The sequence below is a fragment of the Pipistrellus hanaki genome (assembly GCF_964339955.1).
Source record: "Pipistrellus hanaki genome assembly, chromosome: 3".
In the NCBI taxonomy this organism is placed as follows: domain Eukaryota; kingdom Metazoa; phylum Chordata; class Mammalia; order Chiroptera; family Vespertilionidae; genus Pipistrellus; species Pipistrellus hanaki.
Window position 1 is genome coordinate 33,296,523 of NC_140505.1, and position 17,446 is coordinate 33,313,968.

The following is a 17,446-nucleotide window of genomic DNA, read 5'->3' on the forward strand; positions in this document are numbered from 1 at the left end:
TGAAATCTTGAACTGATTTGAATGGAGTAGAAAACTCCTAGTAATGATAGCCACAACACAAGCAGGAGGGTGAGTGCTTTAACCAGATGATATGTCAACTTCCTTCCTCAGTACTTATTAACAAGGGACTTACTGTGACGGTGGTGTTCTCAGCCACAGCGGCTCAGTTAATTATGCTCTGCAGTACACAGTACACTCTGTTTGTCAGTGGTTGCAAGAATCCTCTCCTGATTCACTTTGTTTTCTCTCTCCTGTTTGTGTCCTTGTCCCAATTCCACTCTCTCTGAATAGTCACCTACCTCTTCTAATGTGTTTGAGATAGATCCTTAAATATGCATGTATCCTTGTAAAATTCATAGTGTTCTGTTTGTGTTGCTAATTTACATAAGAAGTCTTGGGCAATAAATTCCCTGCTGTTTCCTACCTTTTCATCTCAGCATTATGTTTTTAAAATCCATTCATGTCGCTGAATGTACAGTCTGTCACTATAATGCAAATTAGCTCATATACAAATGCTAAGGAGGGAAATGATGTCAGGATAACAAAGAAGTTACATTGCTTCATAAGCTCTTTTCCCAGCTTTTTAATGTTTATGAATAAGAGCCACTGATCACAAAGTACATAAATCCAGCTGAAGGAAGCCAGCATGGAGGACCACATCAGTGTTCAAAATTTATTGTGGTGACCTTGGTTGGTAGAATTATGTAGGTTTCAGGTGTGCAATTCTGTAGTACATCATCTGTATATTGTATTGTGTGTTCACTACCCAAAGTCCAGTGTTCTTCCATTTCTGGATCTTCTTGAGATCAACACCAAAGCCAATATTTGTATGATGTGGAGGGATAGAGAGGGAGACAGGCTCATCATTCTGAGACAAACTTAAAGACATGAAAACCAAGAGAGATAGGTTGGTAGATGGCAATGAATTAGGAAGTACAGGTCTTCATCTCATTTACTTTATCTAAAGAGTGTGGGAAGTTGTGATTATACAGTTGAATATTTATGTGTGGTGATTACTATCATTATTAGATTACTAGAGGCCCGATGCATGAAAATTTGTGCAAGAGTAGGCCTTCCTTTCCCCGGCTGCGAGCACCGACTTCCCTCTGGCACCTGGAATCTGGGCTGGTTTCCCTCAGTTCTCAGCTTCGTCAGGAAAGGGAACAAGAATGACATCTGGTCTAATTAGCATATTACCATTTTATTATCCAATATAATAAAAGTCCAGCAACCAAAGGGCATAAAGACCAAAATGATCAGAACAACCGTGGCCCCTCACTGTGGCCAGCCCATTCCTAATCAGCCCCCATTGGGACAAGCTAGCTGGACCCTACCAGTATATGAATTCGTGCACCAGGCCTCTAGTTATAGATAATTAAATATAATCTTTATGAGCTAATTAAATCACATCATTTTACTGTTACATATTTTGACAGATTTTAAATAATAAACTTTCATTCACAAATTTAAAAAAAACAAAAACAACATTTACCCCACCTCCTCTTGTCTTGGCTTGACCACCTACTCATTTAGACACCTTTAAATATGCTTCTCTTCAACCAAGCCTATCTTTGAGGGAGGATAATACTTCTCACTCATGGTTGTCAGTGTTGGTCATATGATTTACACTGTCCTATAAAATGTGACTGGGAGCTATTGGAACACATCTGAGGAGAAGCTTTAATAATCAATGTGCAGTTCTACCACCTCCCTTTCTCCTCTGTTGGCATGTCACAGATAAAGCCTGATCCTTAAAGCTATAAAGTGAAAAAGACACAGGCTCAGAGCCTTAACTGAGAATTTTTAAACCATTGAGATTTGAAATTGTTACTGCAGTTTAAACTAGCCTAAGCTCAACGATAGAGATATTAATTTAGGAAGAAAGTTAAATCCTTACTTTGCACTGTAAATTAATTAATTAAGGAGTAAGATGGAGTATAAAAACATTAAAAATAGGATATTTTTAAAAAATATATGAGTAATGAAAAACCTTCTAAATAAGATATGAAATCCAATAGTCATAAAGGGAAAGTTTGACACTACTGGCTATATAAAAATATAACAACACATGTTGTTATACAACCTAGAAGAAAATTTACAATATATAAAACAATAAAATAATGTATAACTACAATGTAAATATGGATTTTGATACAAATAAATATGAAAAATATTAAATTGGAAAAAGTGGACTAAAGAAACTACCAAGCAATATGAAAAGAGAAAATAAAAATGTTCACGGAACATATAAAACATGCTAAAACTTATTTGCAAGGAAAGGGAAGCAAATTTTTAAAATTAAATAGCATTTTTTCAACTTTCAGATGGCTTTTAGCAGTCTGGAGAGGTTCCTGCTCTAATAGTGGTTTTCTCTAAGGAAGAGAGTCAGGAAAGAGACAAATGTGGACCATAATTCCCTTAATCCCTACAGTGTTTTGTTGTTTACCATAAGTGCATATTGTTCAGGCAATTGCAATAAAAAAGTTATCATGAATGAATGTATATGACCAAGAATGGATTCATACTGTAAATTATGCTTGGCTTTAGGAATAATAGCTAGAGCAGTGGTTTTCAACCAGGGGCAAATTTGCCTCCCAAGGGCATTTGGTGATGTCTGAAGGCATTGCTGGTTATGACAAGGGGCAGGTTCTGTTGGCATCTAGTGAGTAGTGATTGCCCTAGTAATGTGTGCTCAGCATCCTTCTGTACACAGGACAGTCACTGACACCAGACAATTATTCAGTCCAAAATATCAACAGTGCCATGGGTGAGAAACCCTATTTAGAGAAAGAGATGATATATATCTCAAAAGGAAAATAGCCCAAACAAAGGTACGGAAGAGAAAAAGCCAACAGCATGAACAGTCCACACCAATTATAGCAGTTTCTAGAGGGAAGGGCTTAGGTATTCTCAGGGGGCCACTCAGCACACCGTTAATACACTCGTAAGAATTTTATACTCTTCAGGGAATGAAGCAGAGGGAAATGAGAGAAACGGCATTAACTCTGTTTTGGTTGACTTACATTACTTCAGACTTATTCCACTTGGTTTTATACCCTGTGATTATTTTAATTAAGACTACATATTGCATTTTAGAAGTCTTTTCTGCACAAAATAATACCACATGTACACAATGGCATTTTGAATGTCTAATTTGATTCTTTTTTAAAACAATCAGTTCTAAAATGCGATTATTAAATTCTCATTTCTATCTCATAAGCAGGATTAGTGAGGTCTGGCATGAGAGAAAAATGATGAAGAGAATAAAACATTAATTTTCAGTGAAATTCCTGCTACAACGTGTCAAAATATGCTCTGGCAAGTGATTTCACTTAGTGAACCTGAGAATTACTGGATCCAAAACTATTGATCAGGATGATAAAATGCCATCCTTCAGGCACTCCCAAAGAGATATCCCTGCCATTGCAGCAAACTGAAAAATTAAGGTTTTAGTCTTAATCTTCAGGTAGCTTCACTAGGTTAACTGGCAAAAGCAAATGAACATGACTTCCTTTTTCAAATATCTTACAGATCTTGCTGCATGTGGATGATTTGTTAGTGAGAAAGTTATGTGTTTGGCATGCTCACATTTTAAAAAAAAAATGATTTAATTGAGGTTGTTAGCATACAGAGGATGAAACATAATTTTTTAGATTTTACAAAGATATTTTAAGCTATATTATGACTCTCCCAATATTTCAATCTCTAATTACCTTGCCTACTAGGGATACTGTCCAAAAAGCTTCATTGATTTACCAGAGCAGGCCTGTAGTTTGACAGAATGCACCAATAAATAGCAAAGTCTGGACTAGCCTGGCAGATACTGAAGCAAATGCATCTCAATAGTCCGGTGGGACCATTTGAAACATCTTCAGTAACTGGAGAAAGAAGGAAGAGACATTCATCTCCTTTAGCCTAGGCAGCTACAAACGCAAGGGTTGCTGGCTCAGGTGAGCAGAGCATTGTGCTAATGAGACCAAGGTCACCATCTGATTCCTGTGGTTCAGTTTAATTCTCTTCTGTTATATGACTGCAGTGCCAACGTATGTAAAACTCCTCAAAGGGATCCAATGGAAAAATGAAGATGAAACAAAACAAAAGCAGGAAAAGGAAGAATGGATTAGGAATGATGTATGCACAGAACTTATGAACTAATCGATTTTTGCATGGCATTACCTAAATGTTTTTCTACAAATCTGCATTTAAATGGTAATCACTTTGCGGAAAAGGACAATTTTGTGAAAATAGACAATAGGTGAAAATTAAATGCCCAACTTATAGGCTATGCCCAAATGAGTAAGTTTTGATTTATTTATGTATCTATTTATTTTTTACTTCTCAAGTGTTTTTCTTGTCTTCATAGGAATAGCCTAGAATGGAAAGCAAGATTAAAAAGAAGTAAGTTCTTTAAACTATATCTTGTATATCACCTTCATTTGTTCTCTTATGTACTAGTATATGGACCTGGTTAATGAACACAGTCACCCCACTATAGAATTTCCCCCACCAAATATTCTTTAACAGCACTCTCATACCTCGCTTCTCCAGGTATGATCCATGAATGAACAGCATCAACATCACTCGGGAACATCTTAGAAATGCAGGATGTCAGGCTCTTCCCAGACATCTTAAGTCTGTATATTGACAAGCTGTCCAGGTGACCCTTATGTACATGAGAGTTCGAGAAGTACCTTCCTAATAGAGATCTAGAAAAATGACCAGCCCTGTGGCTCATCCAGGTCACATCTGTGGGGTCACCTGTCCTCAGCAGCCATTCTTTGATGTACCAATCACCTGCTTTATAAGGTTGGCAACACCTGGTGTTGTTTTGTGTTTGACTTGCTTGATGAGAATTCTTTTCAGAGCTTATCGGAATTTCATGTGGTGTCGCAGGCATCAAGCTGTCTAAAAGATCAGTGTGAGAAAACATCCAATAAAAGTTTCCCAGTTCAACATGTTCCCTCACCTGTGAGTGAAAATCAAAAGCTGCTACGGAATGAATATACAACATACCATGCGTTAGTTGACTACCCAGTTAAATGTAAATGGATTACCTGTGATATCATTGAAAGTGCTTACAGCACATAAAATTTCCATTTGAATCTGTTGAACTGCAGACTCAACAGTGGAAAACATCATTTTTGCAACTGAACTTGTTAGCTAATAAAAATGGCAAATATTGAAATACTGTAGGCTTTGATGGTTTCATGCACAAGTAACCCTTTTCAGAAGTTTGGAAGCAATCATTGCATATGGCATGCAGGAAAGCTCATTGAATACATTATCTTTTTAATAAGCTAGTGCTGAGAACATCAGTTAAAAATAATGTATCAAATATTTCTACTTCTTACAACGTAACCCAAGAATGAAATGACTTTTAAGAAAAAGAATAAAGATTCAATAGATCCAGAACACTGAACATAGAATTCAATATTTACAGCTCACTACTTCTGTTCCAGTATTTAATGAAGTAGAGGTGTATAGTTAGAACTTCACTTGTTTTTATTTGAGACATACATTTTTTACTTGAAATGCTAAATGTGTAGAACACTTTTCTAACTTAAATTCTGACTCTTGTTGCTCTATCCTCAAGTTTGTTTGTTTGTTTTAAATTATCTGGTAGGTTCAACAGTGTTGTGCTGTGCTGTCTTTTCAGAGACAGAAAATTTCGGAACAAAGTTCATAAAAAATAAAAAGGGTGATTTCTTTGATCTGACAATAATCAATTAAGCTGAGTATTTGTTTCATCCTGAGTGGTTGTTTATTGCAAATCCTTTGTTAGGAAGACAGATTCCTTCAGGTCCATTCCTCTTTGCCCAGGCTTGGCCATGTCTTCTGTCCAGACATCTGATTGCTACGCATTGGGATATCAATGTGTGTGCACTAATGCTGCAAACTTCCTGGGCATGGCAACGAGAGCCCTATGGTACCAGAATGGAAGTATTTACTGAATAAACAAGCAAATGAGTTATCCTGAAAGCAGGCTAACAATTCGACTGGCAGGCTCACCGTTCAGACCAGCCAGCACTCCACACAGCCTTCATCTTCCTCTGCCACAGGCCACCCTCCCATTCCATAGCAATTTCCAAAAACATCGTTAGAACAGGTTTATGTCTCTGCTGATTTGGCAGACACACTGTATATTTACTGCGATGAAAGAACATTGTCATTAAATCCACAAACAGCAGATAGTTGGGAAAGAAATTCCAAAGTGGAAATCTCCTCTTGTGATCCTTTCTTGTCACAAAGATGAGAATACTGACCAAGTCTTTTAAGAGAATGAAGGGAAGGGGAGATAAACCTGGGATAACTGGTTTGATTATAGCAAACTGGAAAGAAAATGCCCCTGGGAATAAGAAGCCCACTGGGAAATACATTGACTCCATAGAAAAATGCTTTGACATCAGTTTAGTAAGATGTATTTTTGGTTTTGGACTTCTGTTATGATTTGAATACCAGTGTTCTTAAATGAAAGGTTTCTCTAAACATACAGGTCTTGACCTTACATCAGAAACTTGGGGGAAAGGCAGACATCTCCCTGAAATTCATCTCACTTCAATGTGCAGACCAAAAACTCAATAACAAATTTAAGCCTTTGGAATTTCTCTTAGCTACTCACAGTTTTAAAAGCTACCAGGTTATATAGATGTTAGCACCTGTAAAACCACCTTCCAGTAGGCTCTCAAAGTGCATTTACAAACTGAATTAATGTAAATCCTAAAAAAAGCCTAGTTCCCTCTTTACCTTTCTCCCCATTAAGTGCTGGACTACTCCACCATTTCACCCTGGCAGAAAGTCTACTGAAAGAGGAAAAAGAAAAGATAAAGTTTATAAAATGAATCTATTGAAGTTTGATGTGGATAGTGCTTCCAAGAATGAATGGGGTATAATTGTCATTGTTGTATCAGTCCAAATTTTACATAGGAAATAAAAAAGTGTTTTAAGATTTTTATGCAGTCTCTTACTCATTTCAGTCATGAACTTCAATGCCATTTGATTAAAAAACAAACTCAAATCATGTGTCTGATCATGCTATAGAAAGTTATCTTTACTGGATAATGCCACCTCATATTGAAATACTGTCTACCAACAGACCCAATTTGTAGACTTTATCCAAAAGTGACAGGACAATTTCACACACACACACACACACACACACACACACACACACACACACATATATATATATATATATATTAGATTTATATCACCGAGGCCTTCAGACAAATGCATAGTCAGAGTTTATGCACTGCCTTTCCAACAACTTTCTCAATGACATTACAGAAAGAACTCTGATAAAAACTGTCTTGTCAAAAGATTGGAGTTTCAATGTTTAATTCCCATCAAAACCATTCATTTTTTATTTGACTTCATGTAATGCCATTTACTAATCTCAGTAGTCAATATTAATGCAGTATCCTAACAACTAACTGTGGGAAAAAATGTGTTCATTACCCAACAATGGAGAATAGCTAACATTTACTATTGTACATGTCTAAACACATACATTATGTCAAACTACAGAATCAATACAAAAGCCTTCATTCTAAAGTTGATATTTAACAATAACTATTTAAAAAAAAACACACATGCATTTAGAAATATATGGTACATAAGTATATTGTAGAAAATTTAGCAGACATCTTTTCATACCATTCTCTTTAGCTTGACTATCACATTCATATATATCATTTAAGTTATATAATACCTATCACTTTTGATTTGTTGGTATTAACCAAGCCTCTTAGTTTAACAGAACATTTTAAATCACTTTTTTTATTATGATGTAAACATCAGAGGTGATGGTCCATGGAGCAGATGTTTGTAAAATGGAGCTTAATTTTCTCAACATCAATAAAAAGCAAAATTAAAGCCTTACTACTATATGTGTGATGTGTCCGACACATAAATGAAATTTTAGAGTTGGAGGATATATTTGAGATTCATAACCCAATCCTGTCATTTACAAAATGAAGTCTGAGAGCAGGAGATGTCAGTTAATGCTCTCCAGGTCACAAAAGTGGTTAGAAGCAGATTAGGAATTAAACATCCCAGCCAATCTGCATGTCCTTCTCTCCTCAAAGAGTCTGGCGTTTATTTACCCTGCTGCAATGATACCTTTAAAGATACACTGGACCCAATTCTGTTAGTCTATTGAGAAGAAAATAAATGCTATAAAGGCCCTTTCATTGTTCCAGGACCATACTTTTCTGAGACAAGACAATTATCTGCCCTGTTAAGCCAAATGGTCTAAGTCTGCCCTGAAGCAGACTGGACATCAATCTGTTAACCTTGATATATTCTCACTGTTATTAAATATTAAAATATTGACATCTTCCTGGATAATTATCAAGAGGACTTGAGCTTATAAGATCCATTAGTCCCATTGTGTCTGTGGGAACACTTCAGAATCTGGGCACAATTACAAGGTTATCCAACCATTCAGTTAATAGGTAAAAAATGAATAACAATAATGTATTAACAATAATAAATAAACCAACTCTGTTAAATAAAGTATTCCTCAAACCTGCTTTGGGACATCTTCTCTATATCTCCACTGCCTAAAAGGATACCAGGCATTTAGTATGTTATTGAATGAACTACTCATTGATGTTGATTCATTAAGTAATAAATCTACAAATAAAACAAAATAGGTCTACACACACTAATTTGCTGAAACCAGTGTGACTTATCCAAAGGCCGTTGGGTTACTCAACTTAACTGAGAAAGCCCAGACCCAAGTATAAGATCAGCAGAACTGGAATGCTGACTGGGATGTTTATATTCAAGAATTAATGCAAACTAAGCACCATTAATAATTTGAACACAACTCAAAACCAGAGGTAAAAGAAAAAAGTAACTTTCAGCCAATTGGTACTGGCCTATGTAAAATAAATGGGTATCTGGAGAGGTTGACTGGTAGGAAATGAAAACATAATCCCTTTCAATGTTCTGCAGATACACATGTGTTTAGAAGTAATAGATTTGTTAAATGCTCTAAACGTTTCATTTGCTTTTTCTTTTCTGCCATTCAACTGAATAATACTAGAGCTGAGTTGTATGACTCATTACAGTTCTTCTCTATATCCAGGTATGGCATAAGAACAACAACAACAACAAAAAAAAAAAAAAAAAAAAAAAAAAGGAAGACTGTAATGGATAAGAAATAAAAGCCCAGAACAGGTCTTCAAGGTTGTTGGCCATGGGTACTTTTGACATTCCAATGAACTAATTTCAGAAAAAAATGCTTTTAAATGTGCAAAAAAAGATATATAAAATAAACATTAAAATATTTACTATAAATATACATGTAATAAATATCCTATCTAATAAAAGAGTAATATGCAAATTAACCATCACTCTGTGACAAAAATGGTGGTGCCCATAGCCACAAGATGGCAGCGCCCAGTCCTCTCAGCCCCACCAGAGTTCTCCAGTCCCAGGGATGGCTGCTGCACCTGAGTCCCAACACCGTTATCCCCAACATCAGGACACCCAGGGTGTCCAGCTGGGAGGCTCCCATGCCTCCATGCTGCCATCCCATCCCAGTGGTAGGACACCCAGGGTGTCCGGCTGGGAGGTGCCCATGCCCCTCCTAGCAGCAGCCCCAAGTGTCTGGCTGGGAGGCATCTGTGGCCCCAAAGATCGATTCAAGTACTGATGATTCCACCAACAGAAAAATTAAGAGAGAGGACAGAAAAGGAATAAAAAGAGAGAAAGAAGGACAAAAGATGAAACATCAAGAAAAAGAAAGAAGGAAAAAAGGAAGAAACAACCACATGATATCACCTTCCCAAGGTCTCATGAAATCCTATTTAAGGAGTTTATTTTATGATACTTTTAGTTTGGGTTTACATTTACTGGTTTATCAAGACTATGGCACGTACACTATTCAATATTTTTTTTAATATATTTTATTGATTTTTTTTTTTTTTTTTTTTTTTTTTTTTTTTTTTTTTTTTACATAGAGGAAGGGAAAAGGATAGAGAACTAGAAACATCTATGAGAGCGAAACATTGATCAGCTGTTTCCTGCACACTCCCCACTGGGTATATGCCCCCAACCAAGCTACATGCCCTTGACCTGAATTGAACCTGGGACCCTTGAGTCTGCAGGCTGACACTCCATCCACTGACCCAAACCAGTTGGGGCTCTCCAATATGTTAAAGAAAAAAAAACAACCTATCTAATAAAGAAAGAATATGCAGGGGAGGGCATTTGGGGGTGACCGGGCTATCAGGAGAGAGCAATTGGGGCCGATCCAGCCAGCAAGAGAGCAGTTAGGCTGGCAGGGGAGTGGTTAGGGGGTGATCAGGCTGGCAGGCAGAAGCGGTTAGGGGCAATCAGGTTGGCAGGCGAACAGTTGGGAGCCAGCAGTCCCAGATTGTGAAAAGGATGTCCGACTTCCTGTTTAGGCCCAATCCCACAGGGATCTAAACAGGCAGTCGGACATCCCCTGAGGGGTCCCAGATTGGGGAGGGTGCAGGCTGGGCAGAGGGACACCCCCACCAGTGCACAAATTTTGTGCACCAAGCAACTATTATAAAATATTTTTTAAAAAATAAAACTCTGAGGACTACAAAGAAAACAAATTATATTGAAATGGACCTATCAATAGATTATAAATAAGCTACTGTGATTTCTCAATAATGGTAAGTAAATGCTATTTTGAGGTATCTGCAAAGACTGAATTGTGATTGGAAAACATCTGTGTTTTTTATAGGTGATAAAATCCATGGATACTGCAGATACCTCTGTGGTTGTCTGCATTCATAATTAATGAAAATGTTCAATTTCTGTTGGAGGTAAATGAAAATAAACATGTAATTTTTTTTTTCCCATCCAAGTTCATGGAAATTCTAAATTCCTTCCACTGACTCCCTGAGGAAGTGTCGGTCCAGATTAAACACCCCTGATTTGGAAGTCAACCCACGATGAACTGGAATTCTAGTTCAGCCATGGGTGATATCTGTGACCTTGAGTAGTTGCTTACCTTCTATGAGCTCCATAAAATGAGAGGCAGGAGTGCACATCGCGTGAAGCTGTTGAAAGGAGTAAAGCATATAACATGGTTAGCACACTGTCTGGCATACATTTAACTCTCAATGCATTATCCTTTTGATTCCCAATAGGACAATGTTTTGCCCCTGGAATTTTAACCTTTTAGAGTATGTTGCATAACTTCCAAGAAAGTATGTAATATTCTTCTTTATTGCTGAGGATTATATTCCTCTTCATTTTAGCAACTTAATTCACAACAATGACAAAAAACAGTGCTGAGAGGATCAAGATCACATGTGATCCTATCAGAGACCTAACACAAACTTTGCTAACACTAAGATTAAAGAACACTTCATAAAATGAACAAAATATCAAGTGCTTGCATATATCCAAATTCATATTGTTATGGAAGAAGCTGGCATTGAATTTGGGACCCTAAATCCTTTAGTTCTGTGGTCGGCAAACTGCGGCTCAAGAGCCAAATGCAGCTCTTTGACCCCTGGAGTGTGGCTCTTCCACAAAATACCACAGCCTGGGTGAGTCTATTTTGAAGAAGTGGAATTAGAAGTTTAAGTTTTAAAAATTTGGCTCTCAAAAGACATTTCAATCATTGTACTGTTGCTATTTGGCTCTGTTGACCAATGAGTTTGTCAACCACTGCTTTAGGTCAATGGGACAAGACAGTGCCTTCAACAATATATACCAATTTTAAGCTTTCCATTTATAATTAACTAAGTATTTGTCCTTAATTGACCAAAATTATTAAGTTTAAGACAATCTAAGCAGAAAAAATACATGAGTATGTGATTTGATTTTGGTAGGGAGTCTTTCATTTCTAGAACGTGTAACCAGCCAATGCCAAGGTTAATCTAACCTCTGATGATTGATCATCTTGTGAAGACACAGTCTGGGAAAAATAAAAAGAATGTTTCAGGAACTTTAATACATAATCATTTTATGTGATAGGATGCATATAAAAGCATTGTAAAATTTTTTAAATCATCAATTCAAGTCTATTTTTGTTAATAACACTGAATTTTACACCCTCAAATTAGAACACAGAGAGTGAAACAGCATGTTGAGGATTTTTGTGCAGTGGAAACATTTGTTTCCTCCAGGAATATATTGATAAAAATCAGGTTTCCTTCCCTATGTGTGCCATGCCAGCACAGCCAAGGGTGAACCTGAAGACGGGCAGTGAAGGATTGAAGAAAAGACAGACAAGAGAATACAGCTGGGGCCCAGTGGCTCTCCAGTGCCTGGATGAGGACACAAAAGACCCAGCCTGCAAGCTGATGCTTTGTTTTATAGTCTGGTTAAAACGAGGGTAGGTTAACATGTACACAAATGTTCTTGTTTTGGCAACACTTGATGCACCTCCCACAGCCCATTGGCTACTTAGGAAGGAATTAGGAAGAGCTACAAGGTCGGGGTTATTAGTAATTATGCTAGGAGAACTCTGCCCTCCAGACTGGGACTTGTTTGTGGCCCTGCCACAGATCAGCCTGAGACTTGACCCTAGAGTCCCTATACATATGAATTCTGAACAATACAATAGTATCTATGTCATTTAGTACTGAAAGAGATATATGAAATTTTCATCCACATTGTTATTAATTATATTACAATCAAATTTTAGAAATATTTCTGTAGGGGGATTTGATTTTCCTAAGTATTAAAATATATAAATTATGCCTACAAGTCCTAATAAGTTTGTTTTCTCTTTCTAGAAAATGGAAACTACCCCTTCAGTTAATAAGGTAAAAGTAAAAATGTCCTCTTTATTGCCATGAGTGATTCAAATCCGACCGGTACTTTTGTGCTGTCTATATTGTACTATTTAGTTTAATTTTTTTTTATTAATTTCTTACCTACCAACCCAAAATCCCAAATTATATGAACCTACAAAATGTTATGTGGCTTAGATTTGTTGATCTGGATTATGGTGTTTTATCTAAGATTCAATTTACTCAACTGTAAAGTGGAAATAATAATAATCAGGTAGGGTTGTGTGAGATTTTTGATAAAATGTATAACAGGTGCTTATCACATAGAAGTATCTTATAAATAATAATCACAATTTTTCTTATCTTCAGAAACATGAATAGTTTTGGCTTTGGGATGAAACAGCTGTAATCCTTAATTACATGTAATTCACTAAATGCCTTATTAATAGCAACATATAGTATCTTCATAAATCATCTACTACTTGAAACCCATGGAGAAAATCAAGAATTTGCCTTTTATATTTTTGCATATCAGTTAAGTAAGTATTATTAAAAATCATTACAATGAAAAAGAATCTCAATTTATGTTCTGTGTCTCCAAACCCCAAATTTCTTTTTTGTATTTAATTCTATTTTATATGTGTGTATTTTTTCTCCTAATAGAGGAAAGAGTGATATAATTTTCAAGAATCATTGAAACTACAAATAGCATTGGTATTCCAATTTTTAAAATAAGTTATTACCTTAAAGTACTTTGGTTTTAAGAATAATTTTCTAGGAAAACAAATGATTTAATAGTAGATAGTAATTACATAGCACTTTACATTTTTCACAGTTACATGTAAAAGAAAAAAAAAAGTCATAAAATATTTACCAGATATTATAGACCTTAAAACATGGACAAACACTATTATGACTCTATTCATAAGAAGGTCATACCTTAGAGCCATTGCATGATTTACCAAAAGTGCAGCCCAACAGCCAGTGGCATAACTAAAGATGCAGGCATGGTGGGCTGATAAAGTGACCCTCAACATAGAAAAAAAAAAAAAAAAAAAGAAAGAAAGAAAGAAAAAAGCCTGACATGTCACTTTTGTCAATAATTGTAGTCCCATATGGCCCAGTATGGTCAATTTCAAACTACCAATGATTTAACGGCCAGCTTGTAAAATTCCCAGATAGTTACCAATAGACCTTTGTAAGCCTGTACAAAAGGACTTCTGCCCATCCCTGAAGGTCAGTCTCCTGATTCATAGACTAGAGCTGTCTTCACTTTACTAGGTCATCTGCTCAACAAGCATCATCAATATATATATATACAGTATATATATATATATATATACATATATATATATATATATATAAAGAAATCTGTGTCTTTCTACATTTTTCTTCTGTTTATTTTTATTATTTATTGTTGAAAATATTACCTATGTCTCCTTTTACCACCATTGACCTCTCCCCACCCACAGATTTTTTAATCCACTCATCTGTTAATGGGCATTTAGGCTGTTTCCAAATCTTAGCTACCGTATTTTTCGGACCATAAGACGCACCAGTTTTTAGAGAAGGGAAATGAAGAAAAAAAGATTCTGAAACAAATAGTGTCCTAAAATATTTTATGTGCATTAAAACTCAACATCACAGTCATAAACACATGTAATCAACCCTGTAGTAAACAGCAGCATTTAGAACCATTTAGAACCATTATTAACAAATACAGTCAGCAAAAGACAAAATGTACTGTAAAACACAATAACGAGAGACTTCAGTAATAAATTAGAATAAAGTTGAAGATTTATGGTAAAGGTTCTGCTGAGATCTACAGTACGCCTACCCAGTAGTCAAGCATGGCAACAGAGGGCGGAGAGGAATGATTGGGGGAATAGACGCGGCATTCTTCCGGGCACGGAGTACGGGCCAGCAAGGGGTACAGGCGATGATTACGGTTTGGATTACGCAGTTACTGTACACCGCACCTGGGCTGACATGGAGATATGGCTGCAGCGAGGGCATGGAGGCTGACTACCATACATGGGAACTCCTCTACCACTCGGGGTTTACAGAGCGGGGCAGACACTCTGGGCACGGAGGAATGGACAGTGGCTGCAGCAAGCACACAGAGCCGGGCAAGCACACAGAGACCACACAGAGCCGGGCAAGTATATGTGTAGGCTATATTTGGACCATAAGACGCAGGGACTTTTTCCCCCCATTTCTGGGGGGAAAAAGTGCGTCTTATGGTCCGAAAAATACGGTATTATAAATTGTGCTATAGTACTATGAACAAAAAGGTGATTATATTCTTTCTCATCAGATATTTCTGATTTCTTGGGATATATTCCTAAAAATAAGGCTACTGGGTTAAATAGGAGCTCCATTTTTAATTTTTTGAGGAAACTCCAAACTATTTTTCACAGTGGCTGCACCAGTCTTCATTCCCACCCCAGTGCACAAGGGTACCTTTTACTCTGTATCCTCACCAGCACTTGCCATTTGTTGATTTGTTGATGGTAGTCATTCTGACAGATGTGAGATGGTACCTCATTGTCATTTTGATTTGCATCTCTTATATGATTAGTGACCTTGAGTATGTTTTCTTATGCCTCTTGACCTTCTGTATGTCCACTTGTGAAAAGTGTCTATTTAAGTCATGTGCCCAATTTTTGATTGGATTGTTTATCTTCCTTTTGTTAAGTTGTTTAAGTTGTATGAGTTCGCTATAAATTTTGGAGATTAAACCCTTTTCCAATATAACATTGGCAAATATTTGACAAAGGAGGCAAGAGCATACACTGGAGTCAAGACAGTCCCTTCAATAAATTGTGTTGGAAAAATTGGACAGATACATGCAAAAAAAAAAAATGAAACTAGACCAACAACTTACACCATACACAAAAACTAACTCAAAATGGAAAAAAAAGATTTAAACACAAGACTGGAAACCATAGACATTTTAGAAGAATCCATAGGCAGCTATCAGAAATATCAGACATATCTCATAGCAATATCTTTACTGATACATCTTCTAGGACAATGGAAACTAAGGAGAAAATAAACAAATGGGACTACATCAGAATAAAGAGCTTCTACACAGCAAAAGAAACCTTCAACAAAACAACAAGAGAGCCCACTGCAGGGGAGAACATATTCTTCTTTTTGTACATCTGTGTCTTTCTGTTGTGGTTTTGGGCATGAGTTCTGAAGTCAAGACTGGGTCCCACTACTTCTAAACTGTGAACCTCACCTGAGGCAATTTTTTAAGTATTTCTGTGCTCAATTTACTCTTCTATAGAATGATGATAATACAAGCTAATAATAGCATCTGTTTTTCAGCATTGCTGGGAACTTAAACAAAATATGTAGGAAGTCCTTAGAACAAGTGCCTGGCATAAAGTAACTCTAAAAATGGTAGCTCTGAGATATTAGCTATATTACTTTTAAATTAATATAGAAAATATTAATAGATCAAATCTTAACACTTAAACCTTGTAAGTGGCCTAACTGAGATTAAAGATTACGTACTCTTTACCAATATGTTATACCATCTCTCAATGCATATATTAATGAAATGTACTAATACATTAACAGTAATAATCACCATGTGGTAAAATATGAGTTATAATTATGTTTTTCTTATAATATTTTTCATATTTTAAAACTTTTTAAAGTATTACTTCTACATATATAAGAATGTGCGGGTACACATACATAAGCATAGACATACACTTTTGTAGAGATATAGCTAGCCTGCTAAAGGCAACCTCAATCCATGCCTATAACTATGTCTATTTTAAGGCCCTAACACATATAATACAATATATAACATCTAATATATATGTGTTATATATTATATGTACATATTTATCAGTATTACCTCCTTCTACCCAGCTTTCTCAATAAAAAGATATAACTCTACAAAGCATTAATGATTAAATGGAAATTTTCCTGAAAACAATTATGTCACTTATAATAATCTAAAACCAGAAAATTATTATGAGATATACCTTTCTTCCAAATTACCTCTCCAATCGCATCTTCTCTTTCTCCTTTTCCCTCTCCTGAGTTCTAAAGGCTACAGTTATGCCTTGAGTCCATTATATTTCAAAGTCAGAAATATAATTCAAACTATTCTTCATTGCATATAGAAATAATCCACCTCATCTTTGTTTAGTAAATAATTCAATAATTTTTATTCTTCCATATCATTGGCTATCATTATGTTTTATACACAATGGGGAGCATATTAATCATTTGTATTGAAACCTTGACAAACAAAAACGTAATTCAGCACAACAGAAGTCAGGCCAGGCTCTGCCTACCTCAGAAGCAGTTGAGTAGCTACCTGTGGCAACACCAGATAGGACACTTGAGTGATGCATCCTCACCTGTTCCCCTCCCTCTGTAAAGCATTCATAAAAATTTCACTCAAGCCTTAGCTGGTTTGTCTCAGTGGATAGAGCATCAGCCTGAAGACTGAAGGTCACAGGTTCAATTCCGGTTAAGGGCACCTGCCCAGGTTGTGGGCTCGATCTCCAGTGTGAGGCATGCAGGAGGCAGCCAACCAGTGATTCTCTCTCATCATTGATGTTTCTATCTCTCTCTCTCTCTCTCCCTTCCTTTCTGAAATTAAAAAAAAAAAAATCCCTCAAACTGCCCCCCCTCCATAGAAAGAAATAGAAAAGCAGGTGTCACATAGATTGGAGGGGAATCTGAGA